The sequence below is a fragment of the Solanum dulcamara genome, chromosome 6 (assembly GCF_947179165.1).
Source record: "Solanum dulcamara chromosome 6, daSolDulc1.2, whole genome shotgun sequence".
Classification (NCBI taxonomy): Eukaryota; Viridiplantae; Streptophyta; class Magnoliopsida; order Solanales; family Solanaceae; genus Solanum; species Solanum dulcamara.
In genome coordinates, this window is record NC_077242.1 from 17,444,529 (window position 1) to 17,465,451 (window position 20,923).

Here is a 20,923-nt window from a genome sequence, read left to right on the forward strand (position 1 = left end):
GTGGCATATCGGGAAAGATGATGAAATCTAGCCTCGTACTCTGCAATAATCATGTCTCCCTACTCCAATCAAGTAAACTGATCCCGGAGTCGGTCCCTAACACTCATAGGGATGTATCTAGTCAGGAAAACCTCTAAGAATTGGGCCCATGTCAATAGTGGTGAACCAGCTGGTCTGGACTACAAATAAGCGCGCCATCACTGTCTGGCTGCCCTTCTAAACTGGTGAGCAGTAAAGTCGGCACCTCTAGACTCCAAAAGACAAAGGAATGGAGCTTCTCCTAATAGATAGTCAAGAACTTCATGGCATCCTCGCCAATGGCTCCAAAAAATATCGGGGGTGACAAACTCTAAAATACCTCTAACATCTTTTGATCTTGTAATGACATCACACCCTTCAGAACTACTGGCGGGGTGCAACAACTGGTGGAGTAAATTGAACCTCAGGTGTTGGCTAGGCGGGAGGATCCTATGGTGCTGGTATGCCTACTACTGGGGTCGGGGCCTATGGTACAACCCTAATAGCCGTGAGGATCTGCGCAATTAATGCTTATATTACTGGGGTCATAGCTAGTGCAGCTGGGGGTGGTGATATTGGTGGTGGTCCCTTTGTCTTAAGAGGAATAGGAGCATTCTGATACTCCTCTACCAGCTCCGGCTCTATCTCTGGGTTGGGAGCTTGTGCTTCTCTCCTATCTATCCCATGGGGCTAGTTTCTAGGCCTTCCAGGCCATAGTGCATCATCACAACTGGTGGTACCACACGTACAAACCATCCCAGCGAAAGAGTGGATAAAATGAGATTTCAAGAAGTCAATAAGACATAACACTGCACGAAATGATAGAACATAGAAAACATTCCCAATGACATCATGTAGCCTCCCAAAGATAAGTTACAGACATCTCCATACTCATCTGCAAAACTCTACTAGACGTTAGATCTATACAAGTGAGACCAATGAAACTGGGGCTCTGATACCAACTTGTCCCGACCTAATTTTTCCTAAAGTCATAATGACACCTACTATAACCCACCAGTAGGTAAGCCAACCTATCAACCTGGAACGTCATGTAATGGGTTTGAGGGCAAAAACTAAATAAGAGTGGAAAATTATAAAAGTAAGCAGAATAAATAAGCGAAAGTAAACCAAATCATGATATAAACAACTAAAGATCCCTCCAAAACCTGGAAGTCACAAGTACAGAGTTGTTACAAAATAAAAGATGAGTACAAGTCCTAAAAGTGGACCATACATATATATACAGCAACTGGCTAGTCTCAAAAAGTAAAAGATGGGTCATCTATAATGAAGGAGAAAGAAGTGATCCAAAAACGTCAAGTGCTTATTCTAGTTTCCGAATCTAACTACAACAGGCTCAATCTATTCATGACGATAGCTGGTGCTTGTTCCTGCATTACGAAAGTAGATACAGAGTGTAGTATGATTACCAAGACAACAAGTACCTAGTAGGCATCATAGGCCGACTGAGTAGTAAAGGTAAAAAAAAAGAAACAATATGTAAAAGAGAAATAAGCCTAAATAGGAGTCAACATAAGTATCACAAGGGAAAAGTGAACTATCTATGAGAACTACAGCTAACTATACCCAACTGGACCCCTATAAGCCCAGCCGGTCGTGCGCAAGTTAAATAAAAACTTGAACAAACCCCCATAAGCTCGCCGAGTACATAAAATAGCTACAACTACGAAGACTGGGAACCAAAAATTTGGAATGTCAGGAACCGAAGTACTGTATCATTTCCAAATTCAAAATCTCCAAGAGTCAACAAACTAGGGGTCTCTTAAGGGTCGAGGCTGGGAATAGGACCCAAATGCTTGCCTGAATGTTCAAAGTAGCCAAGACCGGGACTAAGTACCTGGATGCTTACCATAATACATTGGTTCAGTCGAGGTTAGGACTGTGTACCCGGATACTCGCTGTAATACATTAATATGATCGAGACTAGGACTGGGTACTTGAATGATCATCATACTAGTAAGCCGGTAGAGTCCGAGGCTAGGTACCCTAATGCTCTCCAATAATTCAGAATGGAGGCCTAGGGTGAGTACCCTGATTCTCACAGATAATTCATCTCCTGGTACTAAATATTCTCCTTTCCAACTAGACAACAACAGTTCTAGAATTTCCTCCCCAATGTGTCAACTCATATACCGCCAAAACTTGAATCAAAGCCGAAGCCAAACGATCACGAAATCTAGTATTGCCGACGTATCTCGAAAGCTATTACTATGCCGAGTGATGTATGATGGTGTTCTTAAGAGCAAAGGTATCTCCTAGCTAAGTCTAAACTACCGGCACTAGCCCGCTACACCATTCAACAAGAATCTAAGTCCACCGGAGCGACATCGAGGCATCTAAAGCAAGTTTACATCCTATACTAAGGCCAACATACTCCATAGTATCAACAACATTCTCATTCAACTCTCCATACAATACTAACAAATAACAACAAGATACACATGCTTCCAAATACCCAAAAAACCTGATAAAAAGCCTAAAGCATGATTTCTAACACCTAAGATATACAATTACACTACCCAACCCAAATTCCAACTATTTTAACATGCTTTCACTCATTCCATCTTAATCTAAAGAAAGGTAAAACGTAGCCTACCTATAGGCTAAACACGCGAGCTCCAAATCACAATGCCAGAGCCTTTCCCTTCTGAGCTATCTCAAAATGATGCCACGTTGTCAAAAATTAAAGCATAATGTCGATACGGTATTTTAGACACTAATCTCATATTTTTTGGAGACGGACCAATTTCAGGGTCTAACATAAGGAATAAGGGACTCGCTTCTGCAATTCTGGATTTGACCCCCAAAACAGGTTCTAAGCATCACCTCAAGCTCACAAATAAGATTTATAACATAATTCGGGATGGAAAAATAACACAAGATGATCAAAAAATCAATTCCCACATTTTCAAATTAAGAAAACCAATAAGGCAGCCTCTTTACGTGTCGATTTCTCAAAATTGAAACTCTCCCAATCAAAAAAAATTGTACCATGTTGTTCCTTGTGAAATACTCCACAATCTAGCCTCAAGAATCACTCAAAACAAAGTTATATTGACCAAGATTCACTCTTCCAAAATTCAACAAAATTTGATCCGAAAAATACTAAATCTGTAGATAAAAATCAATTTCTTAACAAGAACTATGTGCCAAAAAACAAATTCCGACATCTCCATGATGTTCTCCTCAAAATTCCACGCAAGATAGCCTCCATAATCACCCAAAGTAGATCAGAATTCCTCTCAAAATCGCAAGTCAAAGTTTTGACAAAAATGTCTTATAATCTAATATTTTTTCAGATTTAAGTACATATGCCACATCATCGCTCGTGTACGAGATTTCAGAAATTACCAACTCTTTGGTTTAGACGCTCCGGACTCATTCTGAGTCGAAAAAACACAAACCATTATGGAATATGATTGGAAATGACAATTCGGACACAACGACGTGGTTAAAATCCTCATTTGAGATTGTGACAACAAAAAGTGGGTCCCACCTTCGAATATCAAAATCCACCGAGGGGGTAAAAATTATTCCAAAAGCCTCGAGAACCAAACAAAAGGTCGTTCTAAACTAAACTCAACACACCAGAGCTAACTGTGCTGTCAAAATTTCAATCAAAGAGCGTTTTCTAAGAAGCATTTTCCAAGAATGTCGATCAAAGTCAAACCTTTCCTTAAAATTTCTCAAATTCTCAACTCAAGGCCTCAAATCTGCATTACAACTCCAAAATTAATTCCGTAAAGTCTCCCCGGCCAATTTTGACAATTCAGAGTTGCTAGAATCGACATAATTCCATTCTGATACCTATAGCTCCGATTGACCCCAAATACCACTTTTTAATATTTAAAACTTATGAAAACTCAAAATTTCAAAAGACTTAACTTTTCATAGGATTTTCTAAACATCAACACCCGATAACAATCAGAAACAACTCGAGACTACTAAAAGGAGGGGTAAAATGTTCATTTTACAAAGTTCCAAAAATGACCTTCAAGCCACGACATCGCTTCATTGTATCATCACTAGCTTATAAGTGATGGTTGTCGATTAGAGAAACTCCCAACTGAGTAAGCATTGCTTATTATTATTATTTTTAACTTGCATTATATATTGATGTTGAGATGATGTTGAGTTCTGAGCCGAGTCTTCTGAGAGGAGTTTCTTGATATCTGTCCTTACTTTCCTTCCATTTTACATACTCGTACATTCCATATACTGACGTCATTTGACCTAAATTATTTTATGATGCAAATACAGGTATTAGAAATCCTCAACAGGTGCATCGTTAAAGATCATTACTTTTCATCCATTTGGTGAGTGTTTCTTGTATTCGGAGGAACTTGTAACACCCCCTAAAATATTGTATGTGATATTTCAATTCTCGACGAAAATAATACTACTTCTGTATTTTGGGCATAACATTTCATAGAATAGTCCAAATAAGGTGATTCAAATATCTGAATAACCCTAACATCATTATCGACAACTTTCATGAAGATCATATCTTAAGATTCGGAGGTTAAGTAGATCATATAAATTAATCTTTGCATGACATAGTGCTGTGATGAAATAGAGTATTTGTAGAAAAAAATTCATATCTCACTGTAAGATACTCCAAATTGGCTGATTCTTAAATGACATAGAACTAGACTTCTATATCTACAATTCTTATGAAGACACCAAATCCTAATAGGGAATTTATCTTATTGAAACGCAGCTTTGAAAAAGGGTATTCCATTAAAACAAAGTTCATCTCACCTACCATGAAAAGATCTAGAACCATTTGACATCATCCATGATATCAAAATCCTCAATTGAATTTTCAAGATCATCCTTTGTAATTATTTTTATTTATTATTAGGTCCTTCCTCCACACTTATAAATACCCACCTTATTTCCTCATTTTATTCATCAAGCTTTCTTAAGCAATTCTTCTCCCTATACACTTTTTTACTCATTCTCAAATATAGTTTTAGTTTTAGTAGTATAAAAATACTATTTCAGTGATTCTTATACTCCGGATAGTACACAAAATGCTCCAGCGAGAAGAAAAGGCTAGGGATTCAAGAGTGTTCTAATTCGGAGTAAAACTTCGGATTTAAGGTATGTAAGGCTTTCATAGCATTGGATTGAGTTCATCCATGCGCTCAATATTTAAATTCATTATACTTGAATTATAGTTGAGGTTTATCCAAATCTTGAATTGTAAATGAATTAATTCTTCTTCTATTGAGTTTGATATATTTATGCATTGAGATTATTATTTTTTTTATCTCTCATATTATTAGAATTATTTTTCATGGCTACTTTCCCATGAACCCTAATTGATTTGATGTTCATGAATATTTTTACACATGTTTTGAGTAAGGATGTTAGCTTTTAATAATTATTGACAAAAAGAGTGATTTGAATTAATACTATATATGTATTTTATTGAGTTTTGAAAGAGAAAAACAATTAAGATTAAATGAATTTGATTCTTTGGATTAAATGATGTTTTGAGCAAGATGTTTTAATGAGATATAAATGATGTTTTTTGAAGTATAATAATTGATGAAGAGGTAATGAGATGAGTTTGATGATTTAAATTAAAGTCCAATGAGACTAGATGATGAGGTTAACATGAGTACATATTTTGAGAGTAGTATTGAGCATCGAGTTGGATAAGAGTTTAATTGACTCAAATCCCAAAACTACATAGTCAGTGTAGGATGGAGGCTATCCTCTTAAGTCCCAAAAAGAGAACTTTGATGATTAGATCCAAGATGGTGATGTCCTTTATCTTGACCAGGTATTGGATGGATGTGGCAACGACATTGCTTCGTTGTATCATCACTAGCTAATAAGTGATGGTTGTCGGTTAGAGAAACTTCCAACTGAGTAAGCATTGTTTATTATTATTTTTAGATTTGCATTGCATATTGATGTTGAGATGATGTTAAGTTCTGAGTCGAGTCTTCCTGAGAGGAGTTTCTTGATATTTATCATTACTTTCCTACTATTTTACATACTCGTACATTTCATGTACTAACATTATTTGACCTATAGTATTTTATGATGCAGATACATGTGTTAGAGATCCTCAACAGACGCATCGTTGGAGATCATTTCTTTTCGGCTATTTGGTGAGTCCTTCTTGTATTCGAAGGAACTCCTTATCCTTTTATTATTGTTGAGTGTGATGTTTCTTTTGAGGTAGCCATGGACATGTCATTGGCACCATCTAATAGCGTTAGAGGCTTCATATACAGAGTTTAATGATGTAATTTGAGTAGTTCTCCTTTGAAACTACTTCTTTTAAAAAATTCTTTCTTTCATTTGATGTTGATGATGGAGATCCCACATAAGTATTCATATTAAGTCTTCCACTGATGAACGAATAAGTAATGAGACCAAGTGGTTCTCTCGGAGGCCAGAGATAGTTTCTGAGTGCCGACCACGCATAGGGTACCCTCTCGGGGCGTGACAAAACTCTTTATTTTTTTTTTATTATTAAGTATTATGTTTCTTTTGAGGTAGTCATTGACATGTCATTGGCACCTTCTAATAATGTTAGAGGCTTCATAGACAGAGTTTGTTAATGTAATTGGAGTAGTTCTCCTTTGAAACTATTTCTTCTAAGGATTATTTCTTTCATTTGATATTGATAATGGCGAGGCCACATAAGTATTCTTATTTTTACGTAAGTCTTCCGCTGATGAACGAATGAGTGATGAGACCAAATGGTTCTCTCAAAGCCAGAGATGGTTTCTGAGTGTCGGCCATGCTTAGGGTACCCTCTCGGGGTATGACAAACTTGGTATCAGAGCACAGAGATCAAGAGTCGTAGGGTGTCTATAAAGACGTGTCTAGTAGAGTCTTTCTTATGGGTATGTCGTGTACATTACTTACAATTAGGAGGCTATAGGATATTAGGAATTGTTTCACTTTTTTCATAATCTAAGTTCATGTGATAGAGTTTAACTCTATAAAACTTTCTTTCTAATTCATGCGTTGCAGACTATGCCTCCTAAACGTAAAGTCCGTCAGAGAAACGCTACCAGCACTGAGGTTCCACAGTCAGAGTTGCCTCTACTGAGAACTAGGGGCCGACCTGCAAGGTCTACTGAGGTACCCCAAATAACTAATGTTCATACCACTCCTACTTTGGAGGTAGAATTCAGAGGAGCTAGTGCCATGCTTACTCAACTAGCAGCTGCCAGATGGGTAACCATAGTTTACAAACTTCTAGCTCTAGCTTTCAAGAGTCGTCTTCCACCACAAGGACTAGAGATTTTCTAAGGATGAACCCGCTAGTATTCAAAGGGTCTAAGGTTTAGGAGGATCCTCAAAATTTTATTGATGAGAAGTGGAAGATCTTGAAAGTGATGCATACTACCGAGTGAGGGTGTTGAGTAGGTTTCCTACCAGCTCAAGGATTTGGCAAACATGTGGTATGACTAGTGGAAGCAGATTCATGGAGAGGATGCAGTTTGGGATAAGTTTGAAATCACTTTTCTTGACCACTTCTTTCTCCAAGAGCTACTGGAAGCAAAAGTTGAGGAATTTGTGAACCTCAAGCAGGAGAGCATGACTGTAAAGGAGTATAGTTTGAAGTTTATTCAGTTTTCCAAATATGCCCCATAAATAATTCCTCATATGAGGTCCAAGATGAGGAAATTTGTCTTTGGCCTAGGCAAACATATAAAGATAGAATGTAAGGCAATGCTAATGATTTCTAACATAAAATTTTCTAGATTGATGGTGTATGCTCAGCAGATTAAGGATGATAAGAAAAAGGACCAAGAGGAATACTTAAGTAAGAAGGCTAAGTCTATTGGGCATGAGAACGAGCAAAAACAAGGGAAGGGAAACAATTCCTTCTTTCAGAATAGGTCTTCTAATTATGCACCTTCTTCAACAATTGCTTTTACACCGAATCATAGGTTGCTGAGTCACCAGAACTTCCAAGCTCAGGGTTTTCAGTCCCAATTAAGTGTGGCTCAAGGTTCTAGAGGAAAGCCACTGTTTGCTAAATATGGGAAGTTCTATTTAGGAGAGTGTCGTGAGGGCACCAATGCTTTCTATGGATGTGGAAAGAAAGGTCACTTCTAGAATGAGTGTCCTTCAAAGAGACAGGGAGATGGAAGTAGTAGAGCTCTATTTTCTTCTACAGCTCCACAGAATAGAGGTAATTAGTGAGATACAGCTTCAAGTGCAGGGTAGTCTCCAAGACCAAGAGACTGCACTCGATGTTGTTACTAGTATGCTCCGAGTTCTTTCTTTTGATATGTATGCATAACTTGATCCGGTTCTACATTATTTTTTGTGACTCCTTACTTGGATAGTAAATTTGAGATCCTTCTTGAGTGTCTTCTTGAGCCTTTTAGCGTGTCTACTTCTGTTGGTGATACTATCTTAGCTGAGAGTTCTACAGAGATTATACTATGTCAATCTATCACAGGGATACCATGGCTGACTTAGTTGGGTTGGACATGGTTGATTTTGATGTGATTCTTGGCATGGACTGGCTTTATTATTTTTATGCCTTAATTGATTGTAGGACCCGAATTATCAAGTTTTAATTTCCAAATGAGCCTATCTTAGAGTGGAAAGGGAGTTTTGTAGTGACTAGAGGTAAATTTATTTCCTACCTTAAGGCCATAAAGTTAATCTCTAAGGGATGCATATATCATATAGTTTGAGTCAAAAATGTTAATGATCAGGCTCCATATCTTGAGTCAGTTCCCGTTGTGAGTGAGTTTCCTGAAGTCTTTCCTGAGGATCTACTCGGAATCCCTCCTGATAGAGAGATAGAATTTGGTGTTGATATCCTTTCTGATACACAACCTATCTCCATTCCTCCTTATAGGATGGCTTTCACTGAGTTGAAAGAACAACTGAAAGACCTCCTAGATAAGGGATTTATTAGGCCAAGTGTCTCACCTTGGGGTGCTTCTGTCCTATTCGTGCGAAAGAAAGACAGGTCCCTTAGAATGTGCATTGATTACCGGCAACTGAATAAGGTCACCATAAAGAACAAGTATTCTCTCCCCAGAATAGAAGATTTATTTGACAAACTTCAGGGTTCCACATGCTTCTCTAAGATAGGCCTCTGATCAGGCTATCATCAGTTAAAAGTGAGAGAATGTCACATACCGAAGATGGCTTTCCAAACCCGATATGGTCACTCTGAGTTTCTTGTTATGTCCTTTGGATTGACAAATGCTCCTACAACTTTTATAGACCTCATGAATTGGGTATTCAAGCCATACCTAGATACGTTTGTGATTGTCTTCATCGATGATATTTTGGTCTACTCTAGAAGTAAGAGTGAGCATGCTAACCACCTTAGGATTGTCCTTCAAACTCTTAAGAAAAGGGAGTTGTATGCTAAGTTTTCGAAGTGTGAGTTTTGGATTGTATCTATAACATTCCTAGGCCATATTATATCTGGTAATGGAGTTTGAGTTGATACTCAACAGATTGAGGCAGTTAAGAATTGGCCTAGACCCACCTCTCCAATTGACATAAGTAGTTTCTTAAGTTTGGCTGGTTACTAAAGGATGTTTGTTGAGGGATTCTCATCCATATCCTCACCATTGACTAAGCTGACACAGAAAAAGGCTAAGTTTCAATGGTCTGATACTTGTTAGAAAAGCTTTCAAGAGTTGCAAGCTAGATTGACTATTGCTCTAGTATTGTCCCTACTCAAGGGAACAGATGGTTTTGTAATCTATTGTGATGCTTCCAGAGTTGCGTTGGGATGTGTGTTGATGCAAAAAGGTAAGGTTATTGCCTATGCCTCCAGGCAGCTTAAGACTTATGAGAGGAACTACCCCACTCATGACCTTGAGTTGGCAGCTGTGGTATTTGCTCTTAAGATCTGGCGTCACAATCTTTATGGTGTATATGTGGATGTATTCACAGACCACAAGATCTTGCAATATGTATTCATTTAGAAGGAGTTGAACTTTAGGCAGAGGAGATGGCAAGAGTTGCTCAAAGATTATGACATGAGCATTCTTTACAACCCAGGTAAAGAAAACGTAGTTGCCGATGCTCTAAGTAGGTTATCCATGGGGAGTACGGCCCATATGGAAGAGTTTGGAATGGAGTTGAATCATCTCTAGTTGTAGAGGTGAAAGGAAAGCAAGATCAGGACCCCATTCTCCTTCAATTGAAAGATGAGGTTCACAAGTAGAAGGTAATGGCTTTTGCCAAAGGGGGAAATGGAGTGTTGAGATATCAAGTGAGATTATATGTCCCAAGTGTTGATGGCATTCGAGAGAGAATCATGGCAGAAGCCCAAAATTCCAAGTATTCCATCCATCTAGGTTCGACAAAGATGTACCACGACTTGAGAAAAGTATTCTGGTGGAGTGAAATAAAGAGAGATATAGTAGAGTTTGTGTCCAAATACCTGAACTTCCAATAAGTTAAAGTTCAGCAATAAAGGCCTTGTGGAGTGGCTCAAAATATAGAGATCTCGAAATAGAAGTGGGAGATAATCAATATGGACTTCATTACTAGTTTACTGTGAACCCACAAACAACATGACTCTATTTGGGTAATTGTGGATAGGATGATCAAATCAGCTCATTTCTTGCCAGTTAAGACTACGGACGCCGTAGAGGATTATGCCAAACTGTATCTTAGAGAGATTGTTAGACTGCATGGAGTTCCTTTGTCTATCATCTCAGATAGCGGAGCTCAATTTACTGCTCTATTTTAGAAGTTATTTTAGAAGGGTTTGGGTTCAAGAGTGAACCTTAGTACTGTTTTTCATACATACACAGACGGCCAGGCAGAGCATACAATACAGACTTTGGAGGATATGTTGAGAGTCTGTGTCATCGACTTCAAAGGTAATAGGGATGATCATTTACCTTTTATTGAGTTTGCATACAATAATAGCTTCTATTCGAGTATTCAAATGACTTCTTATAAAGCTCTATATGGAAGGAGATGTAGATCACCAATTGGTTGGTTCAAAGTTGGAGAAGCTGAGTTGATTGGACCAAACTTGCTTCACCAAGGTATGGAGAAGGTGAAAACCATCCAAGAGAGGTTGAGGACTGCTCCAAGTGTATGATTGGGTATACTTGAATGTTTCACCCATGAAGAGTGTGATGTGATTTGGAAAGAAAGGGAAGCTTAGTCCCCGCTACATTGGTCTATATCAGATTATGAAGAGGGTTGGTAGTGTAGCCTATGAATTGGAGTTACCCCCAGAATTAGCAGCTATTCATTACATATTTCACATCTCTATGCTTAAGAAGTGTTTGGGAGATCCTTCACTTGTTGTCCCAACTGAGAGCATTGGGGTGAAAGAGAGTTTAAGTTATGAAGAGATTCTAGTCCAGATTCTTTATCATCAAGCTTGCAAATTAAGAATTCAGGAAGTGGCATATGTCAAAGTCTTATGGTGAAATCAATTTGTTGAAGAGGCAACATAGAAAGCTGAAGAAGATATGAAGGCTAAATATCCTTATCTATTCATGCCTTTCGAGGATGATTTTCAAGGTAATATTCCTTACGTCTACTTTTGAGTCGATGTGTATTCTTGAGTTTGAGTCATTGACTATTTTAGTATGTGTTGTTTGAACATTTGAGTATCGGAGTTTTTGAGAAATTGATGTCTTGATGATATTCTTTATTCATGTCCCCTAGTTTCATCTTCATTCGAGGATGAATGATCCCAAGAAGGAGATATTGTAATACCCCCTAAAATGTTGTATGTGGTGTTTCAATTCTCAACAAAAATAATACTACTTTTGTATTTTGGGCATAACTTTTCATACAATAGTCCAAATTAGGTGAATAAAATTTCTGCATAACCCCAACGACATTACCTACAACATTTATGAGACCATATCTTAAGGTTCGGAGGATACGTAGGTCAAATAAATTAATTTTTGCAAGATATGGTGCAGTGACAAAATGAAGTATTTGTAGAAGAAAAATCATATCTCACGGTAGGATGCTCTAAATAGGTTGATTCTTGAATGACATGAAATTATAATTCTAGATCTACAATTCATATAAGACACCAAATCCTAACTAGGAAGTTATCTTGTTCAAACGCAGCTCCGAAAAAAGGATATTCCGTTAAAAGAAGGTTCATGTCACCAATAATGGAAAGATCTAGATCCATTTGACATCACCTATGACATCAATAGTCCTCCATTTGATATCATCAATGAGATCACAATCCTCCATTGAATTTTCAAGATCATCCTTTGTAATTATTTTTATTTATTGTTAGGTCCTTCCTCCATACCTATAAATACCCACCTTATTTCCTCATTTTATTCATCAAACTTTCTCAAGCAACTCCTCTCTTTATATACTTCTTTACTCATTCTCAAATATAATTTTAGTTTTTAGTAGTATAGAAATACTATTCTGATAATTCTTATACTCCAAATACTATATAAAATGCTCCGGTGAGGAGAAAAGGCTAGGGGTTCAAGATTGGTTATGGAGTTCTTCAATTCGGAGTAAAGCTTCGAATTCCAAGTATATAAGGTTATTCATAGCATTGGATTGAGTTTGTCCATGCGCCCAATATTTAAATTCATCATAATTGAGTTATAGTTGAGTTTTACCCAAATTTTGAATTCTAAATGAATTAATTCTTCTACTATTGAGTTAGATATATTTATGCATTGAGATTATTATTATTTTTTATCTCTCATATTATTGTAATTATTGTTCATGGCTACTTTCCCATGAAACCTAATTGATTTGATGTTCATGAATATTTTAACACGTGTTTTGAGTAAATATGTTGGCTTTTTATCACGATCTAAATTCGAGTGTGATGGCACTCATCTAAACCCATCGAGATAAGTCATCCTAATACCCAACAAAAAGTAAATGCAGAAGTAATTGAGATGAAGCAAGGATTAACTTAGTCAAAAACAAATAAATAATCTCAAAATCCCCCAAGACCGGTTTTAACGTGTACAATCCACTAATACATTACCGAAGTACAAAAGAGAATACAGTCACAATGTCTTTGTCTCTAGAATAGAATTAAAATATATTAAAGAGTAAGAGGTGTCCGCTAGTTGGATGTAACATCTACCTCAACACTCGAGATGATAGCCTCAGATGTGGCAGAGAACACTAAGACATCAAGCAGGTCTGGGCTCACAACCTACACACGTGTAGAAGCAAGGAGTGAGTACCAAATAACACGGTACTCAACAAGTGGATAACTAAAACTAAGCAAAGCTCAATAGATAAAAGTACTCCTGTCCTCCCAACTGAACCTCCTTAACTACAACCTGCATAAAACCAGCCCAACTCTACACTTGTACAATAATAATAGTAATAAAGTCCACGAATACTCATAAATAGTCTCATCAATAAATCATATCAAGTCAAGTTCAGCATATACAGAGCAATAAAGAGGTAAACATGAATTCACAAACATCAACAAAATGCGATGCAATACAATGAGATGATGCATATTTGTCCTATCGGTACACATCTGCTGAATTACATGCTGGAACCCATGGGGGACATTTTTGTCCATGTAACTTGCCGCAGAGCATGTAGCCCATACCCTCAATATATATATCCTACCACGGAGCATGTTACCCGACCCTTTTGTTTCATAATACTGCCACAGAGTGTGTGGCCCGACCCCTTTGTTTCATACACATTGAACAACAACAATGGCCCCTTCCAAAGTCCAAGGCACCTTCAGTCAAACATCTAAGCCAAGGCTGCATTAGAACTCTTGCTTGGCTTATTTGTGGATATGCAGGTACCCCCCGGATCAGTAGACAACACTGGAACCATCCAACCAGCTGTTCAAGTCAGGGCTGCACCACATACAAAATGCATATTACACCTATTCTGTCCCTCAGCTTCCTTAACTACAATCCCAAGCAAGCTGGCTGCTATGGCTACATTTACTTCCTATCATTTCATCCCCCTTAGCTACGATTATTGTTGCTGCAACTTTCCTTGGACCTACTTGGTACGACATGTCTAAAAAGAGCAAAGATGAAAAGAATTTCCCCAACCCATGCGAGATAGAAGGTTCGTATAATACCTTCCATGAAATATGTGACCTGACCCCTTTATTTCATAATACCTGCCACATAACATATGGCCCGACCCTTTTTGTTTCATATTATTTTCAGTCTCAACACAATATGTCAGAACCAATGCAATCAATTCACGATAATAACATGACAACAATAATAATTTTTCCTATCTCACATCAATATAGTCATTTTACATGTCCAAAATAAATCAATAATCACAACATATCAATTCCACCAATACATGTCATTATATCACCATTTTATACCCCTCATCTCTATTTTTAAGGCCAATCATACAGTCAATAACACATTCCAATTCTCATTACTCCCCAGTAAACATAACACGGAAATACAAGTATCTACAAGCTTCAATTGAGTTTATAAATTCACTTGCCTCAATTAAATTGAATAATTAATTTAAAACTTAAGACTTTCGTAACATTTCCTAACAATTAAAATCTGTTCAAATACATAATCTTCATAAGAATACGAATTCAATGACACCCATATTGCTATATTTATTTTTGGATCAAATATTGGGTCAAAAGAACATCCCAATTCATTGAACTCAAATATAAAATTTTCTTTCTGATTTTGTTCATTAATGATAAAATAAACTCACATGTCAAATTTCAGCTAAAACGGATCGTTATTCGACCCCTAAATCAAGATTTTATGTGAAAAACCCTAGGGTCATATTTTCTTATTTTAGCGTTATTTCTCCACCAATATACCCTAAAACTATGTTCATAATCACAAAAAAATATAATGGAAAGGATGAGAATAATTACCTTGAAACTTTGGAATGAAAATCCATATTTTTCTCTTCTTCTTTATTTTTGTTTTCTTTTGTTCCTCCGTATTTTTTTTCAGTTTCTGTATTCTTTCACGCCGCTGCTTATATTTATATCTGATGTCTTAATGCCATCAGATTTTATATATATAAATATTTTTTTCTTTTATTATTATTTATTTCCTTCTTTTTCTTTTCTAAATTAATCATGTACTAAAAGTGACAAACCATGCTAACCTATTTTATTAAATATAATAAAAGTTGTATAAGTATTAAATAAATTAACACTTTAGCCCATCAATTAAATTAATTTTCTAAAATTATCGTTCAACTAATTAACCAAAATTACCGAAAGATCTAAAATTTTCAACTTAAATTTACGAAAAGGGTCTTCTATGAAAAGAGGAGGACTCATTTTCAAAATTACCTAACGGGTCATTACATTATCCACTACTAAAAACCATGTTCGTCCTCGAACATAAAATAAACGAACGTACCTGAAGCTTCGAAAAGCTGGGGATATCTAGCGCGCATATCATCCTCTCTTTCCCAAGTCGCCTCTCCGACTGAACGATGCTTCCATTGTACCTTCACTGAAGCTATCTCCTTGGTTTTGAGCTTATGAACTTGCCTATTTAGAATAGCTATAGTCTCCTCCTCAAATGTTAGATCTGTACCCAACTCCACTGAATCGAGTGATAACACATGAGACCATCCGGAACATACTTCCGGAGCATGAAAACATGATACACGTTATGCACAACCAATAAGTTAGGTGGTAAGGCCAACTTATAAGCTACCCATCCCACTTGCGCCAAAATCTCAAATGGCCCAATGAATCAAAGGCCGAGCTTGCCCTTCCTTCCGAACCACATCACGCCCTTCATGGGCGACATTCGAAGCCAAACGTGATCACCTACCATGAACTCCAATGGTCAAACTCTCCGGTCTGCATAACTCTTCTGCCTATTCAGGGCTATCAAGTGTCTACCCTGAATCCAACGAACTTGGTCCATAGCATTTCTAAGCAAATCTATGTCTAAGGAGTCCATCTCAGCTAAGTCAAACCATCCAATAGGGGATCGACACCGCCTACCATACAAAGCCTTAAATGGATCCATCTGGATATTGGAGTGATAACTGTTGTTGTAGGGAAACTCCGCTAGGGGAAAGTGTTGATCCCATCTAGCACCAAAATCAATAACACAAGCTCGAAGCATATCCTCCAACACCTGGATCGTCCGCTCGGACTGACCATCGGTCTATGGGTGAAAAGTTGTACTCATATCAAGTCTAGTGTCCAAACCATGTTGTAATGCCTGCCAAAAGTGCGAAGTAAATGCTGAACCTCGATATGAAACAATAGATACCAGAACACCATGAAGCCGAACAATATGGCTAATATACAACTAGGCTAGCTTATCCGCTATGTTCCTCACCTTAACCAGAATAAAATAGGCAGACTTTGTCAGTCTGTCAACAACCAATCATATAGAATCATAACCAACCATAGTGGGAGGTTAAAGAACAATGATGTCCATAGTGATTATTTCCCACTTCTAAGTGGGAATAGGCATCCTCTGACTCACACCCCCAGGCCGTTGGTGCTCACACTTTACCTGCTAGCAAGTTAAACACTTAGACATAAACTCTACGATGACCTTCTTAATCCCATACCACCAATAGTGCTGGCCTAGATCATGATACATCTTGGCTTCTACCGGATGGATGGAATACCTTGAACAATGAGCCTCTTTCAAAATAAGTCTAGTCGGGTCATCCACTTTAGGCACAAAGATTCTATCACCAATCCTCAATACACCTTCTAAATCAAGTACCGCCTCCTTAGCTTCACCTCTTAAGACATTATCTCAAATGATACATAACTTCTCATCCTCAAATTGCCTCTCTCAAATCTTCTCAACCAAGGAAGAATTTTCCTCCAAAAAGGCAAAAACACCACCATACTCTGAAATATGCAACCAGACAAGGCTATTAGCTAGCCTCTGAACATCTCTAGCCAATGGTCGCTCCTCAAATCGGATCGCGACAAGACTCCCCATACTAGAGGACTTCCTACTCAAGGAATCTCCCACCATATTAGTTTTTCCTGGGTGATAAAAGATAGTCATGTCTTAGTCCTTCGGCAACTCAAGCCATCTACGTTGCCTCAAGTTCAGATCCCTCTAACTGAATATATACTGAAGACTCATATGATTGGTGAATACCTCGCAATGCACTATGTATAGGTAATGATGCCATAACTTAAGTAAGAAAACCACATTTGCTAATTCCAAATCACGATTAGGATAGTTTTTCTCATGGGCCTTCAACTGTCTCGAGGCGTAGGCAACCACTTTCCCATTCTCCATCAACACAATGCCTAAACCAACACCGAAAGCATCACAGTATATAGTAAATCCCACACTTTCCTCAGATAGCATGAAACAGGATCCAAAGTCAATAAAGTATTGATATTTTCGAAGCTCGCTTCACACTCGTCGGACCAATGAAAATCCATGGCCTTTTGAGTCAATTTAGTCAATGGAGCTGCAATAGTGGAGAAGCCCTGCACAAATTGTCTGTAATAACCAGCTAACCCCAAAAAACTATGAACCTCAGTAGGAGAAGTAGGCCTTGTCCAACCTTTAACTGCATCAATCTTAGCTGGATCCATTCTAATCCCCTCTTTAGACACCACGTATCCTAAGAATGTCACAGAATCAAGCCAAAATTCACACTTGGAGAACTTTGCATACAACTTTTCTTCCCTCAACTTCTGAAGTAACAACCTGAAATGGAAGAAATCATCTGCCTCAGTCTTGGAATACACCAAGATGTCATCAATGAATACTATCACAAAAGAATCCACGTACGGGCAAAACACTCCATTCATCAACTCCATGAATGTTGCAGGGGCATTCGTCAACCCAAATGACATCACCAAGAACTCATAGTGACCATAACGAGTACGAAAAGCTTTCTTAGGGATATCTGACGCCCTAATCTTCAACTGATAACAACTGGACCTCAAGTCTATTTTAGAAAATAATATCGCTCCCATAGTTGATCAAATAAATCATCAATACGGGGAAGAGGATACTTTTTTTAATAGTTACCTTGTTCAACTGCCTGTAATCAATATACATCCTCATAGACCCATCTTTCTTTCTTACAAACAGAACCGGTGCACCCCAAGGCAACACACTAGGGCGAATAAACACCTTATTCAACAAGTCTTGCAACTGATCCTTCAACTCAACTAGAGCCATGCGATATGGAAGAATAGAAATGGGTTTAGTTCTAGGCTCTAAGTCAATAGCAAAATTAATTTCCCTATCCGGAGGAACACCAGGAAGATCAAAAGGAAATACATCAGAAAACTCCTTAACCACTGAAATAGTCTCTATAGGAAATGACTCAATATTGGTATCCCGAATAAAGGCCAAATAATACATACATCCACTATCAATCAACCTTTGAAAACGAATATATGAGATAACCTTACTAGGATAGGAGCCACTAGGACCCTTCCATTCAATCCTTGGGGCACCAGGTATCGCTAAGGTAACCGTTTTAGCATAACAATCGAGAATAGCATGATGGAGAGAAAGACAATCCATACCCAATATCACATCAAAATCTACTATCCCCAGAATAATCATATCTACCTAAGTATCATACCTGGCCAAGGATACAAGACAGGATCAATATACTCGATCCACCACTAAGGGTTCACCCATGGGTGTAGAAATATGAACGGGCATGAACATACGATCATATGTCAAATCAAAATTAGATGCAAAATAGGCAAACACATAGGAAAATGTAGACCCTGGATCAAATAATACAAATATAGGTTGATGGAAGACTGGGACAATATTTGTGATAAGTGTGTCAGAAGCCTCAGCCTCAGGTCTCCCTAAAAAAGCATAACACTGAGCTCCCCTACCACCTCCGACCTACCTAACACCTCTACCTCCTCTCTAAGGGACTATAGCACTACCAACACCCCTACCAGGAGTGGGACCACCTTTACTAGTCTAACCTCTACCTCAACCTCTGACTGGCGGCGCTGGTCCTCTAACTAAAACTGAAGAACTAGGTTGGGTTCTTCCTCGACCCTAAGATGTACAATGCCATGAAGGATGATCCAGATCACCATAAGTATAACATGCTCTCTTGTGCAAAAACTTCTGCGATAAACCTAAAGAACTTGTATAACCACCCCTGCTAACCAGCCTCGGCTGTGACCCCTGGTAACTCTGACCTATACTGTAGGACCCACGAGGTGTCTGACCATCCTCAAAAGTCAGCATAGATGCATGAACTGGTCCTCTATACTGGAAGGAACCACCTCCTCTATAGCACCCTTTACCTCTAGATGAGGTACCCAAAATTGACCAAAAGCATGGGCCCTTTTGGGGTCCCCGAACTTCTCTATCTCCATAAAATCCGCCTCCTTGGTTGCATCCATGATGGACTGGAAGGAAGTACCCTTATGGGCGGATTTAAAAACTGTTGTATGAATGGAATAGTTCATTTGTTGCACAAATCTGCAAATCCGCTCTGTCTCATCAAGAAGGACATCCATCGCATGCCTGGACGACTGGTAGAAATGAGTCTCATACTCAGCAACTGTAAGACCCTGCTACCTCAAATTCTCGAACCATAATCGTCTCTCTACTTTCACACTCCAGGGGACAAAATAGTCATAAAAGGCACTAGCAAACTCATCCCAAGTTATCTAAGATGACCCAACTGGCCTGGAACTCAAATATACTCTCCATCACTCTTTGGCTGGCCCACTAACTAGGATGTAGTATAATGAACTCCATGAGTCTTAGATAATCCTATTGTCTCCAATAACTCTTGCCACACGGTTAGGAACTTATGTGCATCTTCAGTCTTCCCACTCTGAAACTGTGGTGTGTCCATTTATTTGAACCTCTCATATCAGCGTTGCTCGTCCTCAATCAACATGACTATAGGTGTACCCTGGGCTCCCCCTCCATCCTTATCAGCTCTAGGGCCCACAGATGGCTAGCCCACCAGACCCTGAAAAACTACAATTTGATATTGCCCTAGTGTCTGAGCTCCTTCTCTAGTATGAGAACCCGCTCTAGTATGAGAACCCCCAGGTGTACCATTCGCCCTAACACTTTGATTTAATCCTTCAAGCCCATCCAATACTAGCATCAAAGTGGTATGACGAATGGTGCAATAGCAAGCTCTAGAGGGACCTGTTCCTCTCTAGCATCAATCTGTAAATCAAGAGAAGCCACTCTAGCATAACCTATAGCTGGTGTCGCTCCTTGGGCACGGCCTCTGCCTGCCGCCACCTCCCGACCATAGCCTCTAGCTCGACCTCTATCTCTACCCCTATTTAGGGTCCCAACATTAACCTTGGGGAGTGCCTCCCTTCCTCTACCTCTAGCCGTAATTCTAGTCCTAGCCATCTGTTAGAAAGGACACGTGAAAATTTAGTACCACACAAGTAACTACATACGATACGGAGTGAAAGAACAAAGGGAAAATTTCCTAAAAGTGCTCATAGCCTCTCGAAGATAAGTACAGACGTCTCTGTATTGATCCTCAAAACTCTACTTAGACTCAGCTTATATACACGTGAGACCTATGAACCTGGGGCTTTGATACCATTTTATCACAACCCAAATCTGGGTGTGATGGCACTCATCTCAACCCATCGAGATAAATCAGCCTAATACCTAATGGAAAGTAAATACGGAAGTAATTGAGATAAAGTAAGGTTTAACTTAGTCAAAAATAAATAAATAATCTCAAAATCCCTCACGACCAGTTGTCACGTATACAAGCCACTAATACTTTACAGAAGTACAAAAGAGAATACAGTAACAATATATTTGTCTCTAGAATAGGACTAAAATATATTAAAGAGTAAGAGGTATTCGCTAGTTGGATGTAACAGCTACCTCAACACTAGAGATGATAGCCTCAGACGTGGTAGAGAACACTAAGAGATAAAGTAGGTCCGGGCTTACAACCTAGATAAGTGTAGAAG